This window comes from Quercus robur, chromosome 8 (assembly GCF_932294415.1).
Source record: "Quercus robur chromosome 8, dhQueRobu3.1, whole genome shotgun sequence".
NCBI lineage: Eukaryota > Viridiplantae > Streptophyta > Magnoliopsida > Fagales > Fagaceae > Quercus > Quercus robur.
The window spans coordinates 7445702-7462009 of NC_065541.1; the positions used below are offsets into that span (position 1 = coordinate 7445702).

At 46.0% G+C, this 16308-nt stretch overlaps 1 pseudogene; it reads left to right on the top strand.

Annotated features, from left to right (window-relative positions):
- The first annotated feature begins 1489 nt into the window (after nucleotides 1-1489).
- LOC126694394 (receptor-like kinase TMK4) lies at nucleotides 1490-15717 on the top strand (annotated as a pseudogene).
- Nucleotides 15718-16308: the final 591 nt, after the last annotated feature.

A 16308-nucleotide genomic window follows, 5' to 3' on the forward strand; every position in this document is an offset into this window, starting at 1 on the left:
AAAAAAATTTAACAACATTTTTCGCATTAGTTGAGTTGATCTACTATTGTCGGTTCTAAATTGGCTCAATAATATTACTTTTCTACTTACCATTAACAATCTATTACCACTGTACACATTTAGTGCGATGATCACTCTACAAATATAAGTGTTTGTGTAGTATGGGAGGTAAGGGCCGAGTTTCAAGCCTTAAAAAAGAGCTTCACACATATATACTTAGATTAAGTTAGAGTAGAAATTTTATTTTGTATAAAAAAAAAAAAAAAAAATTATTACATTAACAACAGCTAGGGGTGTCCAAGCAGACCTGGAACCCGATCAACCCGCCCAATCCATCCGACCCGGCCCGAAATCCGTCCGACCCGATGCCGGCGACGGTCGGCAGCGGATCTTCGCCCATAAAACCCGAGACCGGTGGGTCGGTTGACGGGTTTGAGCATGAAAAACCGAGAAAAACCGACCCGACCTAAAAACTCTTCAGAATTTCTATTCTCCGCCGATTTGAGTGGTTACCAGTTTGATTTTGTCCTATCTCCTCGAGTTACACTGAGATCTTGCTGGATCTCTTCGAGATCTAGCGTGATCTCGTTGAGATCTCGTCGGATCTATTCGAGATCTGCCGAGATCTCTTTAAGATCCGGCTTCGTCTCTTCAAGATCCGGCCTGATCTCGTTGAGATCTCGCCGGATCTATTCGAGATCTGCCGAGATCTCTTCAAGATCCGGCCTGATCTCGTTGAGATCCGCCAAGATCTCTTTGAGATCTGGTCAAATCCAGCAAAAACCAAAGATTTTGGCAAAATCCGGCGACGATTTTTGTAAAATCTGGCGACCATTCACACAGTCCGAAACCGACCGGAACCCGATGACATCCGACCACCCGATCTGCTGCCTTCGGTGGGTCGGCTGCAGGTCCAAGTTTTGGAGACCCGATTTGGTCGGGTCGGTTCCGGGTTGGGCACAACCCCGACCCGGACCGACCCGTGGACAGCCCTAACAACAGCATTTTTTTTTTTTTGGTTCTAAATTAAAATGACGGTGGCTTTTTACTATTTTTATATATTTTCAAGGTCAGCTAGCTGCCAATTACTAACCATGACAACTTTCTGTTTTTTGTTTAGAAAAATTCTAACAGTAACTTGGCCCTTCCAACACGGTTCACTCGATCACTCTACAAATATAAGTGCTTATAGAGTGTAGGGATAAGGGTCGAGATTCAAGTCTTCAAGAGAGAGCTTTACATACATATACACTTTAATTAAGTTAGAATAGAATTTTTATTTTGTATATATTAAAAATAAAAAATCTAGCTGCCAATTACTATTTTTATATATTTTCAAGGTCAGCTAGCTGCCAATACTAACCATGACAAATTTTTGTTTAGAAAAATTCGAACAGTAACTTGGCCCTTCCAAGACGGCTCACTCGGTCCCTCTCACATTTCCCTTCTTTCATGGGTACAAAAAATGAAAAAAGACCTTACCTTTGAACATCATGCCAGACTTCAAACCCATTTCTTTCTCTCAATCTCAAATGGTTCGGCTGATCTATCTCTTTACCTTCATTTTCTCCTTTCTAACTCTTTCCTATGCCGATGACGCTGCAGCCATGGCCAAGCTCCTATCCTCCTTCGACACCGCCCCAAGCGGCTGGTCCGCCACCACATACTACTGCAATTAGGAAAACGTTAAATGCGACATAAGCAACCGTGTCGACACCATCAACTTAGCTTCTCAGTCTCTCACAGGCACTCTTCCTTCCGATCTCGGCACTCTCACCCAACTCACCACTCTTGCTCTCCAAAGCAACTCTCTCTCTGGACCTCTCCCCACCCTTGCCAACCTCACTTCTCTCCAAGAACTCTACCTTGACAACAACAATTTCACCTCTGTTCCTTCAGGTTTCTTCCAAGGACTCACAAGATTACAAATCCTAACCTTGAGCCAAAACGTTGGTCTTGCACCTTGGACCATCTCCACCGAGTTGAGTCAGGCCACTAGTTTAGTCACTTTCTATGCTAGCAATGCAAACATTATTGGGTCTTGATGAGGATAAAATTACGATGGCAAAGGGTGACGGTACGGACCTGACAAGGGCGACGATACGTACCTGACAAGGGCGACGGCGCAGATCTGACAAAGGTGAAGATGCAGGCTTAACAAGGGTGACGAGATGGTTTTGCCGTCAGCATTCCTTCGAGGCTGACGGTGACCTAGGGTAAGAGAACTCCATATAGGGCCGAACATCCTGAAGTTGACGGGATGAGCGTATACTGACGGGATAACATAAAACTGACGGCGTCAGTCTATGGAATGTCTATTCTGCACGTTTACGTGTACAATTAACTTGCTCCCCACGTTTCATGAAACCTAAGGACTCCTATATGGAAAGAATCCCGTAAAATACGCCCAAGAAGACTCCAATAAGGAAAAGACTTCTACTCCAAGGAAAAGAGGGTCAGCCCTCTCTACTATAAAAACCCAAGCACCCTCACAAACCAAGGTACGCATAATTTACCCTCTCTAGCACTCTAGAGCAGTGAGAATAAGTCTAACTTGACCTTCGGAGGGTGTTTGGCCGGTACCACACCGGTACCCCCCGCTAGGTTATCTCTTTTCGTTGTGCAAGTGCCATTTGCGATCGTACGAGGAACGTGTGACTCACTGGTGGTCTTGTTTTCGGTATCATCAGTTGGCGCCGTCTGTGGGGAACGCTTTAACACGTTCTCGCTTCCAAGACAAAGAGTTACATGGTACTCACTCGCTCAATGGCGACCACCAACGACGTTCAACAAGAAGAAACCCCTACAACTGCGCTTGAAAGACAGGTGAGGACGCTCGCCGCCGCCGTAGAGAGCCTCACAAAACAAAACCACGACCTAGAAGAGCAGCTGAGACAGAAAGATGCAGCTCCCAACAACCAAGGAGCAGATCAAGAAGGAACCAGCGCCGACAGGAGAAACCAGGAAGGACCCCAGGCCAGCAACGCCCCGAGCAAACCAGAACGACAGAACACGAGCATTCCCTCCCTCGCGGAAACCACTCCGCCACTTGTTCTCGCGGAGATGCAAGCCATGAAGGAACAAATGGAGGTTATGATGAATGCTCTCAAGGGACGAGTATCAAGCGACCTTGACGACCTTGTCAACCGAACTGACTCGCCGTTCACCGCCACCATCAACTCCTACCCTTTACCAAGTAAATTCCGCATGCCACAGATAGACAGTTATAACGGGGTCAAGGACCCACTGGACCACCTGGAGACCTTCAAAACCCTAATGCACTTGCAAGGAGTAGCGGACGCCATCATGTGTAGGGCCTTCCCTACAACGCTGAAGGGCGCAGCAAGAATTTGGTTCAGTCGACTGGCGCCGAACTCCATCAGCACTTTCAAAGAACTCAGCGCTCAGTTTACCGCACACTTCATCGGGGGCCATCGCTACAAGAGGTCTACGGCCTGCTTGATGAGTATGAAGCAGCGAGAAGACGAAACTTTAAGAGCCTACATCTCCCGCTTCAACAAAGAGGCGCTCTCGATCGACGAAGCTGACGACAAGATACTTGTAGCGGCATTTACAAATGGCTTGAAGAAGGGCAAGTTTTTGTTTTCCCTATACAAAAACGACCTAAAAACCATGTCAGAAGTACTTTATCGCGCCACAAAGTATATGAATGCTGAAGATGCACTGTTAGCTCGGGAAGAGAGGCCTAGGAAGAGAGAGCGACAGGAAGACAATCGGCAGGACCAAAGCCGAAAGAAGGCAAGAACCGCAGACCAGAGAGACGAAAGACGCCCTAAGCCCCTGGGAGGAAGGTTCACAAGCTTCACCCCGCTAACAGCCCCGATAGATCAAGTCCTTATGCAGATCAAGGACGAGGAGTCGCTGACATTCCCAGGAAAGCTGAAGAGTGACCCCAACAAACGCTCCCGAGATAAATACTGCCGGTTCCACCGCGACCACGGCCATGACACAGCTGATTGCTATGACCTCAAGCAGCAGATTGAAGCCCTTATCAGACAAGGAAAGCTGCAGAGATTCGTCAGCAAGGATAGAGCGGATCCCCCCGCGCAAGACCAACACCCCCGACGGGATAATGAGCGACCGAGGCCCCCAATTGGGGATATAAGGATGATCGTAGGAGGAATGACCGCCGCCGGGTCATCCAAGAAGGCCCGCAAGACCTATCTTCGGATGATACAAAATGTTCAACTGACGGGAACAGTGCCGAAGATAACAAGAAGAGAAGGTCCCGTAATCGGATTCTCAGAAGAAGACGCACGACGCCTTCACCATCCACATGACGACGCACTCGTCGTCAGCTTGCGTGTAGGAGATTACAATATGCACCGGGTGCTCGTCGACAACGGCAGTTCAGCAGATATCTTATACTACACCGCGTTCCAGCAGATGAGGATCGACAGGGGGCGACTGATCCCAACAAATGCCCCGCTTGTCGGCTTCGGCGGGAGCCGAGTATTCCCACTGGGCGCGGTCACCTTATCCGTAATTGTGGGTGATTACCCCCAACAGATAGCCAGGGACGTGACATTCTTGGTTGTTGATTGCTCATCAGCCTACAACGCTATCCTCGGCCGACCCACGCTCAACTCATGGAAGGCAGTAACCTCCACCTACCACCTGATGATTAAGTTCCCAACTGACTACGGAGTAGGGGAGCTGCGCGGGAGTCAGATGGCCGCGCGCGAATGTTACATAGCCATGGTGGAAATGGAGGATCAGGTTCAGACTTTAAGTATAGAAGAGCACCGGACGGTAACGGAGCCGGTTGAGAAGCTAGAAGAAATACTCCTTGACAGTTCCGATCCTGGCCGAACGACCAAAATTGGAACACTCGCTAACCCCACAACCCGTCAAGAGCTCATAACCTTCCTTAGACACAATCGAGACGTATTTGCATGGGGTCATGAAGATATGCCAGGAATAGATCCTTCAATCATGGTGCATAAGCTGAATGTGTCGCCCGCCTTTTCACCCGTTAGACAAAAGAAGAGGGTGTTTGCCCCGGAGCGAGACCGAGCCATAGCAGAGGAAGTCAGAAAGCTACGGGAAGCAAGCTTCATCAGGGAAGTGTACTATCCCGACTGGTTAGCAAATGTAGTAATGGTGAAGAAAGCGAGCGGGAAATGGCGAATGTGTGTGGACTTCACCGACCTTAACAAAGCCTGCCCCAAGGATAGCTACCCCCTACCGAGGGTCGATGTCCTAGTAGACTCCACGGCCCGACACCAGTTGCTGAGCTTCATGGACGCTTTCTCGGGATACAACCAAATCCAAATGCACGAAGCCGACCAGGAGAAAACGTCGTTCGTAACCAGCCAAGGCCTATTCTGTTACAAGGTCATGCCCTTCGGACTGAAGAACGCAGGCGCAACGTACCAAAGGCTCATGAACAAAATGTTCGCGCAACAGATTGGGAGGAATGTCCAGGTCTACGTGGACGACATGCTAGTTAAGAGCCGGAGGGAGGAAGATCATCTAAGAGATCTCAAAGAAACATTTGATACACTCCGCTCCTACAATATGAAGCTCAACCTAGGGAAGTGCGCCTTTGGAGTAACGGCAGGAAAATTCTTGGGATTCATGGTGTCTCAAAGGGGAATCGAGGCGAACCCGGATAAAATCCGAGCCATTATGGAAATGACACCGCCAAGAAGTGTAAAGGAGGTACAGAGCCTGAATGGAAAAATAGCGGCACTCAACAGGTTCGTGTCGAGAGCAACGGACAAGTGTTTGCCCTTCTTCCGAACATTGAAAAAATCCTTTGAATGGACCAACGAATGCCAGCAAGCGTTCGAAGAATTGAAGATTTACCTCTCCTCTCCACCGTTGTTGAGCCCGTCGCAGCCGGGAGAAGAACTTTTTCTCTATCTGGCCGTCTCCCCCGCAGCTGTTAGCGCAGCCTTGATGAGAGAAGAACAAAGAGTGCAAAAACCCGTATACTACGCAAGCCGAGCGCTTCGCGGTGCCGAGGAAAGATACCCGCCGATGGAAAAACTTGCCTTCGCATTGGTTACGGCAGCCCGAAAGCTCAAACCGTACTTCCAAGCTCATACGGTAGACGTCCTGACTGACACGCCTTTACGGCGAGCAATGAGCAGCCCCGAGGCCGCGGGACGACTGGCACTTTGGGCAATCGAGCTGAGCGAATTTGACATTCAGTATCGTCCGCGGACCGCCATCAAGGGACAGGTTGTCGCCGACTTTATAGCTGAGTTCACCCATGACGAGGACCAGGGGGCAGCAGAGTCCCTTCAATGGAGTATACATACGGACGGATCATCCAACAGGCAAGCCGCAGGGGCCGGCATTGTGTTGCTATCACCTGAAGGAGACGCCATTGAATATATGGTCCGTCTAAACTTTCCCGCCACCAACAATGAATCAGAATATGAGGCTCTGATAGCAGGACTCGACCTCGCCAAAGCAGCAGGAGCCGCAAGGGTAGTCGTCTACTGCGATTCACAAGTCATCACCAACCAGATAAATGGAGACTACGAGTGCAAGAGCGAAAAGATGAAGAAGTACCTTGATGAAGTAAGGGCAAGAGTAGGCGACCTAGAAGCCAAAATCATTCAGATTCCCAGAGAGGAAAACGAGCGAGCAGACCGTCTCGCGAAAGCCGCCTCAGCAGAACGAATGGTCGTCCCTGGTAATGTACTCTCCTTCGTACAGCTTTCCCCGCTGATAGATATTAGTGACGTGCAGGAAATATGCTCCGACAGCAGCTGGACAGCGCCGTTAGTCGCGTACCTAAAAGACGGCATCTTACCAGACGAGAAGGAAGCCGCAAGAAAACTTAAAGTTCAGGCGGCGAGGTTCGTCCTGATAAAAGACGTCCTGTACAAGAGAGGTTTCTCCCGACCATATCTAAGATGCTTGGGTACGGAAGAGGCAGACTATGTTATGAGAGAAGTGCATGAAGGAATCTGCGGAAACCACTCAGGGTCCATATCGCTGGTACACAAGCTTGTGCGAGCGGGTTACTATTGGCCCACCATGCAGAAGGACGCCGAAGCCTACGTCCGGGCCTGTGACAAATGCCAAAGGTTCAGCAATATCATTAGACAACCAACCGAAGAGCTGACCCCGATGACGGCCCCGTGGCCGTTCGCACAATGGGGGTTAGATATTATGGGACCGTTCCCTACAGCTATGCGGCAGCTGAAATTCCTGGTAGTAGGCATCGACTATTTCACGAAATGGGTGGAAGCTGAAGCTTTAGCCACGATTACAGAGAAAAACGTTCGGAGCTTCGTCTGGAGATACATCGTATGCAGGTTTGGCATTCCAAGAGTCTTTGTCTCGGACAACGGGAGACAGTTTGACAACGATCATTTCCGAGATTTTTGCTCACAGTTAGGAATAAAGAACCACTACTCCTCCCCCGCCCACCCTCAAGCTAATGGACAGGTCGAAGTCACAAACCGATCCTTGCTCAAGATCATCAAGACTCAGCTCGAGGGGGCAAAGGGTATATGGCCCGAAGAATTGCCAAGTGTACTATGGGCATACAGGACGACGGCAAGAACACCCACAGGAGAGACACCGTTCCGCCTGACGTACGGAAGCGAAGCAGTCATCCCGGCCGAAGTTGGACTCGCAAGTTACAGGGTACACAACCACGATGAGAGCAAAAACGATGAGGCTACGCGACTACAGCTTGACCTAGTGGACGAGATCCGGGCAGCAGCAGAACAAAGGCTCGCTAGGTACCAGGATCGCATGGCCAAATACTACAACTCTCGGGTCCGACACAGAGACTTCCAAGTCGGAGACCTTGTTCTTAGAAAGGTCATGGGCGCCGCTAGGGACCCTACCCAAGGGAAACTCGGCCCCAATTGGGAAGGTCCTTACCGAGTTTCGTCGTGGCAGAGAAAAGGTACTTACCACCTTGAAACATTAGAGGGACAGAAACTACCACATCCATGGAACACCGAGCACCTACGGAAGTACTACCAATAGGAGCAGCAGCATGAAGACCAACCTCTTTTTTATTTTTCAGCAAATTATAGTTTAACTCCTCAGATTTATCGTTTATTTTAGTTTTTTCGCAACAATACTTTTTTAGCCCAAGGGGCAGGATTTGGTTTTCATTACTTTTATTTAAATGCATGGCAATAAGAGGAGTTTTATCCAGAAATTGCTTAAGTGTATTTTTCTTCCAACGGTCCAAAAAGGTGAAGCTAAAAAGCCGACGGACCAATAAGGTGGAGTAACCATCATAGGGCCCAAGCCTTAATAACTGACGGGCTAATGAAAGATGTCAAGGCATCAAGGCTAAAAAAAAAAGCCAAGAAAACAACGGTCCAAAAAGGCGAAGCTAAAAAGCCGACGGACAAATAAGGTGGAGTAACCATCATAGGACCCAGGCCTTAATAACTGACGGACTAATGAAAGATGTCAAGGCATCAAGGCTAAAAAAGCCGAGAAAATAGTGGTCCGAAAAGGCTAAGCTAAAAAGCCGACGGATCGACAAAGATGTCAAAAGACATCAAACGCCTAAAAAACTGACGGGCTAAAACGATGTCAAAAAAAAACATCCAAGGCCAAGGCCAAAAGGCTGACGGCCAGAAAAGGCCAAAAGCTACAGGGCTAACGATGCAACAAGATGGAATAACCATCATAGGGACAAGATCCTCAAAACTGACGGACCAACAAAGAAGTCAAAAGACAACACTTGTAAACCGACGGTCAAAAAGGCTAACGGTCAGAAGAGGTTGACGGCCTTAAGAAAGGCGCGACCAATCAAAAGCTGTAAACCGACGGTCATAAAACCGACGGGGTTTTCAACAGTTTAAAGAGCTGACGTATTCCAAGCAGACGGGAATTTCCAACAATTTCGTATAAAATAGAGATAAAAGCGACGGAAATGAAATACGTACATAAAACGACGAGGGCACTTAAAACATTACAACTGTTTAAAACTACAACTGTTTAAAAATTACAACTGTTCTCCAAAAAACCGTCTAAAGATTACAACTATTTCCAAAAATTTTTTTACATAGCTATAATTAAGCAGCAGGAACGTCAGCAGGGTTTCCGTCAGCATGATGGTCTTCGACATCCACGATAACGGTTGGAGAATCTGCAGCTGTAGGATTAGCAGCAGGCTGAGCCAGGACTACAGAACCGTCATGCTCCGGAGTAGGTTCAGGCTGAAGAGAGACGTCATCTCCATCATCCATTGAAATCCCAGACAAGTCCAGCTCCGGGAAGGCCGACGCGACCTGTCGAAGGCAGTCATCGAACCCAGTGCCGTAGTACTGACCACATGAGTCGATAAAAGACTGCGACGTTTTGAAGTCTCTGATCGCGTCAGCCCCCGCCGTCTGTAACTTCTCCTCCAGAGCCGTCACCTCTCCTTGGAGCTTGACGTTCTCGCCACTGACCGCCGTCAGTTTATCCTTAACCTCCTGCAGCTCCTGGTTAAGGATACGGACGGCTTCCTTATACTGAGCCTGCTGATTCAACAGGTTCTTGTTGTGGCTGCGAACTCGACTGACGACCCCCTCCTTCGCCACACAACGGTCACGGAGGGCTTTGACACGAACCAAGGCCTGAAAGAGCGTATCCGTCAGATAAAAAGTACACCAAAACGAGATACGGCATGTTCAACCCAAAAATGTGAGAAACTTACCCTGGAGAGATCAAAGAGGGCCGACGCCCCTAAATCATCCGTCCCCACTTGATCACAGGGCTCCATGTCCGTCGGTTTTATCAGAGATTCAACCTCCCCGACGGCATAATCCTTGTGGGTTAGGAGACAGCACGGACCCTCGCTGACGGGACCAGTGGAAGTCATCACCCCCTTTCCCGCGCCATGGCCAGACGTCGGAGGGGACTTCTCCTTCAATGGTTCGTCTGACGGAGTGACGGCAGTCTTTTTTGATGGACGGCCGTCACTCCCGTCAGGTTTCCTCTTCGCCACTTTGACGACGACCGTGGGGGTTGACGAGGCTTCCCCCCCTGCTTCCTTGGCCTTCCTCTCCTCCTTCTGACGAGCTGCGGCAGCCCGTATCCTTTGCTTCGCAGATTCCATCTCTACAACACAAAGAAAACACTTTAGGAAAAGTGACGGAAAGAATGAAACTGACGGCAAAATAAAAGTCTACTCACGTCGTCGCGCAAACTCTTCCAACCTACGAGCTTCCGTTGACGGATCTGGGCCCCCACAGTATAAATGGAGGGTGTCAAGGGTGATCAAATCCCTGCACTTACGGTCTTCCAAAGGAATCTCTAGAATCCGTTGGATGAACTCCTCCTGCTCGTCAGTTATATGCGGACGGGTATAAGCTGAAAAAAGAAAAAAATAACAAGTGTTAGTACCGTCACTTCAAAAAACGCACGAGCCTCATGGGTGACGGGATTAACCTGAATCCTTGACAAAGGCCCAGGTATTGTCAAAGTAACCACTGGGCATCGTCGCCCACTCCTCCTGACGGCATACCCAGTCCGTCCCTTCAACGAAAAAATACCTACTCTTCCAGTTCCTATTTGAGTCAGGCATATCTGACACTAACCGTAGCCCTTTCTCTCGGGCATTAAAATGATAAGTCCCCTTAGACGAGGCAATGTGATGAGGCCTATAGCAATAAAAAAATTCTCCTAGTGTAAGCTGACGATGCCCTCCACTAAAGCTGCCCCACAGGATTTCAGCTCCTATAAAAGTCCTCCAGGCGTTTGGGGCAACCTGGGTGACGGATATTCCAAGGAAGTCAGCTAGTTGACGGTGCAGAGCCGTCAACGGTAACCTCAGGCCCGCAGCAAACATGGCATCATACATGCCGACGTCCGCTGTCCGCCCGGAGTAACACCTCTCACCCTCTCTAGGGAGACGGAGGGGGATGTGGTCTGGGATTTGATAACGAACCCGTAACTCCCTAAAAACTTTACCACTCATCCCAGGCAAAAATCTGTTGACGGCCCAATCCTCAGGAAGTATGAAGGGACGGTTATCTACAGTACCCTCCGAGGTTCCTTCACTGGATCTCTCCTCCCCGTCACCATCCTCTCCGTCAATATCCATTCCACCCCTGTCATTTTCATCCCCTCTTCCCTCATCCTCATCTCCCTCAGCAAAACTCTCATCGCCGTCAGGAGAGTGGGCTGACGACTCTCTCTCTAACGGGAGGGAGAAGTCTGACTCGTTTCCAGAACCAAAGGTCTCGTCGTAGCCCGTTCCTTCGCGGACTGACGACTCGTCACAAGACGCGTCACTCGACATCTGACTACCTACAAGTGACGGGTTCAAACTAAGTACCTAGGCTGACGGCCTCACTAATGAGGCAAAAATAAAAAGAAAAAGAAGGAAGGAGAGAGGATGAAAACTTACCGGTATGGAAGCCTTCTGGACGGCTCTAGAGACAGCAGCGGATAAACTGACGGAAGTAAAGCTGACGGAAGGTGAGCGACGGTCTGTCTCTCCACAAGTTCAGCAAGATTGAAATAGTGAAAAAAGACTGGAAACGCTGTTTATATATGGAAAAAATGGCGCGGAAGACGAAGCGACGTCTCGTCAGAAGTGAAGCCAATAGGAACGAGCCACCTGTCCAAGGCATTAAATGCTCAGATCCACGCAAACGATATTTCTGCCTCTTTTGAAAACAAACTCCATAACCCGTCAGTACAGAGGCTGACGGAGGTATGAAGTAGGGGGCAAATGATGAGGATAAAATTATGATGGCAAAGGGTGACGGTACGGACCTGACAAGGGCGACGATACGTACCTGACAAGGGCGACGGCGCAGATCTGACAAAGGTGAAGATGCAGGCTTAACAAGGGTGACGAGATGGTTTTGCCGTCAGCATTCCTTCGAGGCTGACGGTGACCTAGGGTAAGAGAACTCCATATAGGGCCGAACATCCTGAAGTTGACGGGATGAGCGTATACTGACGGGATAACATAAAACTGACGGCGTCAGTCTATGGAATGTCTATTCTGCACGTTTACGTGTACAATTAACTTGCTCCCCACGTTTCATGAAACCTAAGGACTCCTATATGGAAAGAATCCCGTAAAATACGCCCAAGAAGACTCCAATAAGGAAAAGACTTCTACTCCAAGGAAAAGAGGGTCAGCCCTCTCTACTATAAAAACCCAAGCACCCTCACAAACCAAGGTACGCATAATTTACCCTCTCTAGCACTCTAGAGCAGTGAGAATAAGTCTAACTTGACCTTCGGAGGGTGTTTGGCCGGTACCACACCGGTACCCCCCGCTAGGTTATCTCTTTTCGTTGTGCAGGTGCCATTTGCGATCGTACGAGGAACGTGTGACTCACTGGTGGTCTTGTTTTCGGTATCATCAGGTCTTTACCAGAGATCTTTGGTTCCTTCCCGAGTCTTAAGGATCTCCGACTTTCTTACAATAATCTCACTGGCACTTTACCTAAATCCTTCGGAGGATCAGGGATCCAAAACCTCTGGCTCAACAACCAGCAAAATGGCTTGTCCGGAACCATCGACGTGTTGTCTTCGATGACAAAGTTGTCCCAAGTGTGGCTATCCAAGAACCAGTTCACTGGTCCCATCCCAGACTTGTCAAACTGTACAAGTTTGTTTGATCTTCAACTCAGAGACAACCAGTTTACAGGCCTCATCCCAGCCTCACTGATGTCAATTCCCACATTGAGAAACGTTTCCTTGGATAACAATGTCCTCCAAGGGCCTTACCCACAGTTCCCATCTAGCGTGACTACTCACACTCTGGATGGTATCAATAGCTTCTGTAAAAACACCCCAGGTCCTTGTGATCCCCAAGTGACCACATTGCTCGAAATCGCTTCGGCATTCGGGTATCCAATCAAGCTAGCCAATTCTTGGACAGGTAACGATGCTTGTACTAGCTGGACTTCCATTTTCTGCGATTTACAGGGTAATATTATCATTATCAATTTTGCTAAGCAGCAATTCGTTGGGACGATCTCTACTACCTTTACAAAACTCACATGGTTGAGAAATTTGTATCTGAATGATAACAATTTGACGGGTTCCATTCCGGATGCTTTGACCAACATGACAAGCCTTCAAGTTCTGGACGTCTCGAACAATAACCTTACTGGGTTGATACCAAGATTTGGAGATTCAGTGAAGCTAACTACGACCGGTAATCCTTTGATTGGGAAGAGTACTCCGAGCTCTGGAAGTGGAGGGAGTTCGAATGGCACATCGCCTAGTGGCAATACGGCTGTAATGGGATCGAGTGGTACTTCCATCTTGCCTGGGATGATTGCTAGTATAGTTATTGCTGTGATCATATTTCTTGTGGTCACGTTATTGGTCTCGATTAAATGTTATGTTAGTAGAAGGCACAGGCGACCAACAATTTCATTGAAGATTGAAGTAGCGGAGTATCCTGAAAGTAGAAGTACAAGTGTACGGAATATTGAAATTTCGATTGAAGTTCTAAGACAGGCGACCAACAATTTCAATGAAGATAACATTTTGGGTAGGGGAGGTTTTGGAGTTGTCTACAAAGGAGAATACCATGATGGGACCAAGGTTGCTGTGAAAAGGATGGAATCTGCTGCAATGGGTAGCAAAGGAATCAATGAATTTCAGGCGGAGATTTCAGTCCTTAATAAAGTGAGGCATAGACATTTGGTTTCTCTTTTAGGATGTTGTATCAATGAGAACGAGAGACTTTTGGTATATGAGTATATGCCACAGGGGTCGTTAACACAACATTTGTTTGATTTAGGTGAGAATGGGTGTTCTCCTCTTACTTGGAAGCAGAGGATTCAAATAGCAATGGATGTGGCACGCGGAATGGAATACTTGCATGGTTTAGCTCCACAAATTTTCATTCATAGAGATTTAAAACCTTCCAACATACTTCTTGGAAATGATATGAGGGCCAAGGTTGCAGATTTTGGTTTAGTTAAAATTGCGCCTGATGGGAAGAACTCTGTAACAACGCGATTAGCTGGGACATTTGGTTATCTTGCGCCAGAATATGGAGGTAACTAAAGCCTAAGATTTTATGTTCTTGTGTCTTAGTTGAATTTGATATAGTTATTAAATGGTCAATGTGTCTTAATTGAATTTGATGGAGTATAGTGATTAAATGGCCATTCAAAACTTGGACAATCTCCCAAATTATCTGCACAATTAAAGCAAATCACATCACTGAGGAAGTCAGTCAACTTTCTTATTTGTGTATAAAAATAATATTGTAAATAATCTCTCATACCTGTCATTGACGGAGTGTTATTAGTATTTTAGTATAGCCTTCATAATGCTCCAATTGCTCCTTGATTTTTGTCATTTATAGAATCGAGGGTGTTACGGGAATGATTGGGCCGCAAGTCCACATTAGTCCACTCCTTTATGTCATTTCCATTATCAATCCCCATGCTTCTTAAATCTGCTAATTCTTTTAAAACATCCTTTGATCTTCACTTTAATGCATTAGACACCATGCGAGTCTCTTTATTTAATTTTCCTAATCTAAACAAGTTTATAAATATTATTTTCTCCATCCTTACTACCCAACTCCCCATATAAGTTATTGTAGGTCTTAAATTTGACCTTTGGTTTTTGTTATAAACTCAAAATTTAAATAATTAGATAAACAGAGAAAGAAATATTGAATTCTATAATTTTTTTTTTTGAAGCAATCAATACACTTAGTATGCAACTTTCTAGGCATATTGTTATATTTTTAACACCAATTTATTTTGACTAATCAAATTATTGAAAAAAAAAATCATGAAGAAATTTCAAAAGTATGAACAAACATAGAGCAACTAAGTAAATCAATCTAGGAATGAAAAATAAATTACATTTCACGTTTACATTTTATTTTGTATGATAGTTGCATTATTATACATATTTATGATTCATACATATTAATATTTTTAGGATTAATTCCATTCATATTTTTTAATTTTCCCCAACCTTTCAATTGAAATTTTGGCTTTGCCACTATATATGTATAGTCGACTTTGACTAATTTATTAAGAATCTATGTACGACTCAACAATTTGAGACTAGGACTTGTTATTGTTGTAAGTATATAATCTTTTATCTTCATGTGCTTGTGTCACACCAAGTATGTTGACACCAATGTTCACCATGAATAATTGTTTTTTAGTTAGATGTCACTAGTTGAACCATTGCAAGTCATCTTGATGAGTTCTTTTCCTTGCCAACAGCTACAGGAAGAGTGACCACCAAAGCGGATGTATATGCATTTGGAGTGGTTTTGATGCAGCTGATTACCGGTAGAAAAGCAGTAGATGATACTTTGCCAAATGAGAACCCTCATCTGGTCACATGGTTTTGTAAGATTCTAAACAAAAAGGAGCGCATCCCCATGGCCATTGATCAAACTATTAACCCTGATGAGGAGACCATGGAGAGCATATACAGAGTGGCTGAGCTTGCAGGACATTGCACTACTCACCAGCCATTCCAAAGGCCGAATATGGGGCATGTAGTCAACATCTTAAGCCCTCTTGTAGAGAAGTGGAAACCAACATGTCATAAATTAGAGCACAAATTTCCCACTTTTCATGGAGTAGAGGACATCTATGGCTTTGACCAAGACATGAGCCTTCCTTTGCAAAGATGGCAAACGATGTAGAACCAACAACTCTAGGATCTAAGCATCTATAAACATGTTAAATTCTTTGTGAAAGAGCCAAAGACATGTTTTTCTTTGTGTTTTTAATCTTTGTGCAAGTAATTTTTACATGTGGAGAGTGAATTATTATATAGTATCTTCGTAAGAGCTAAGAATTCCAAATTTTATATTTTGCATTGCATGCATTTTCACTAGACACTCGGCCAACCGAAGTCATACAAAATGTCTTGGTAGACACTTGGTCAATTAAGATTCTCAGACATGTTTAAAACATGTATTTTAACGATTTGGTCTTAATTTGCTTTCACTTGGCCATTTGAAACTACACCCTTTCTCTTCCACACTCTATCAAATTTTAGTTAAACCAGAACTTTTGATTCCAACATCTTTCACTTATCAATTCAAGGTAATCTCATAATATTTTATTGTATTTACATCATAAAATCATGTAGACTCATATCTTTAAGTTTAGGAATTGGGGATTTTACAAGTTTTGATATTGAGCTCAAGTTTTTATTTTTATTTTTATTTCTTTTTGTCAAATGTTTGTACATAATGGGGTTGTTCCCCTTTTGTTTAAAATTTCTTTTTGGACATATTTATGGGTAATCTTTCACTTTATCCATGGTTGTTTTCATTTTGCACTCCTTGATTTCAACAAAATGTGTGAGTGACATTTTATTGTGTAACGTGTGTCGATC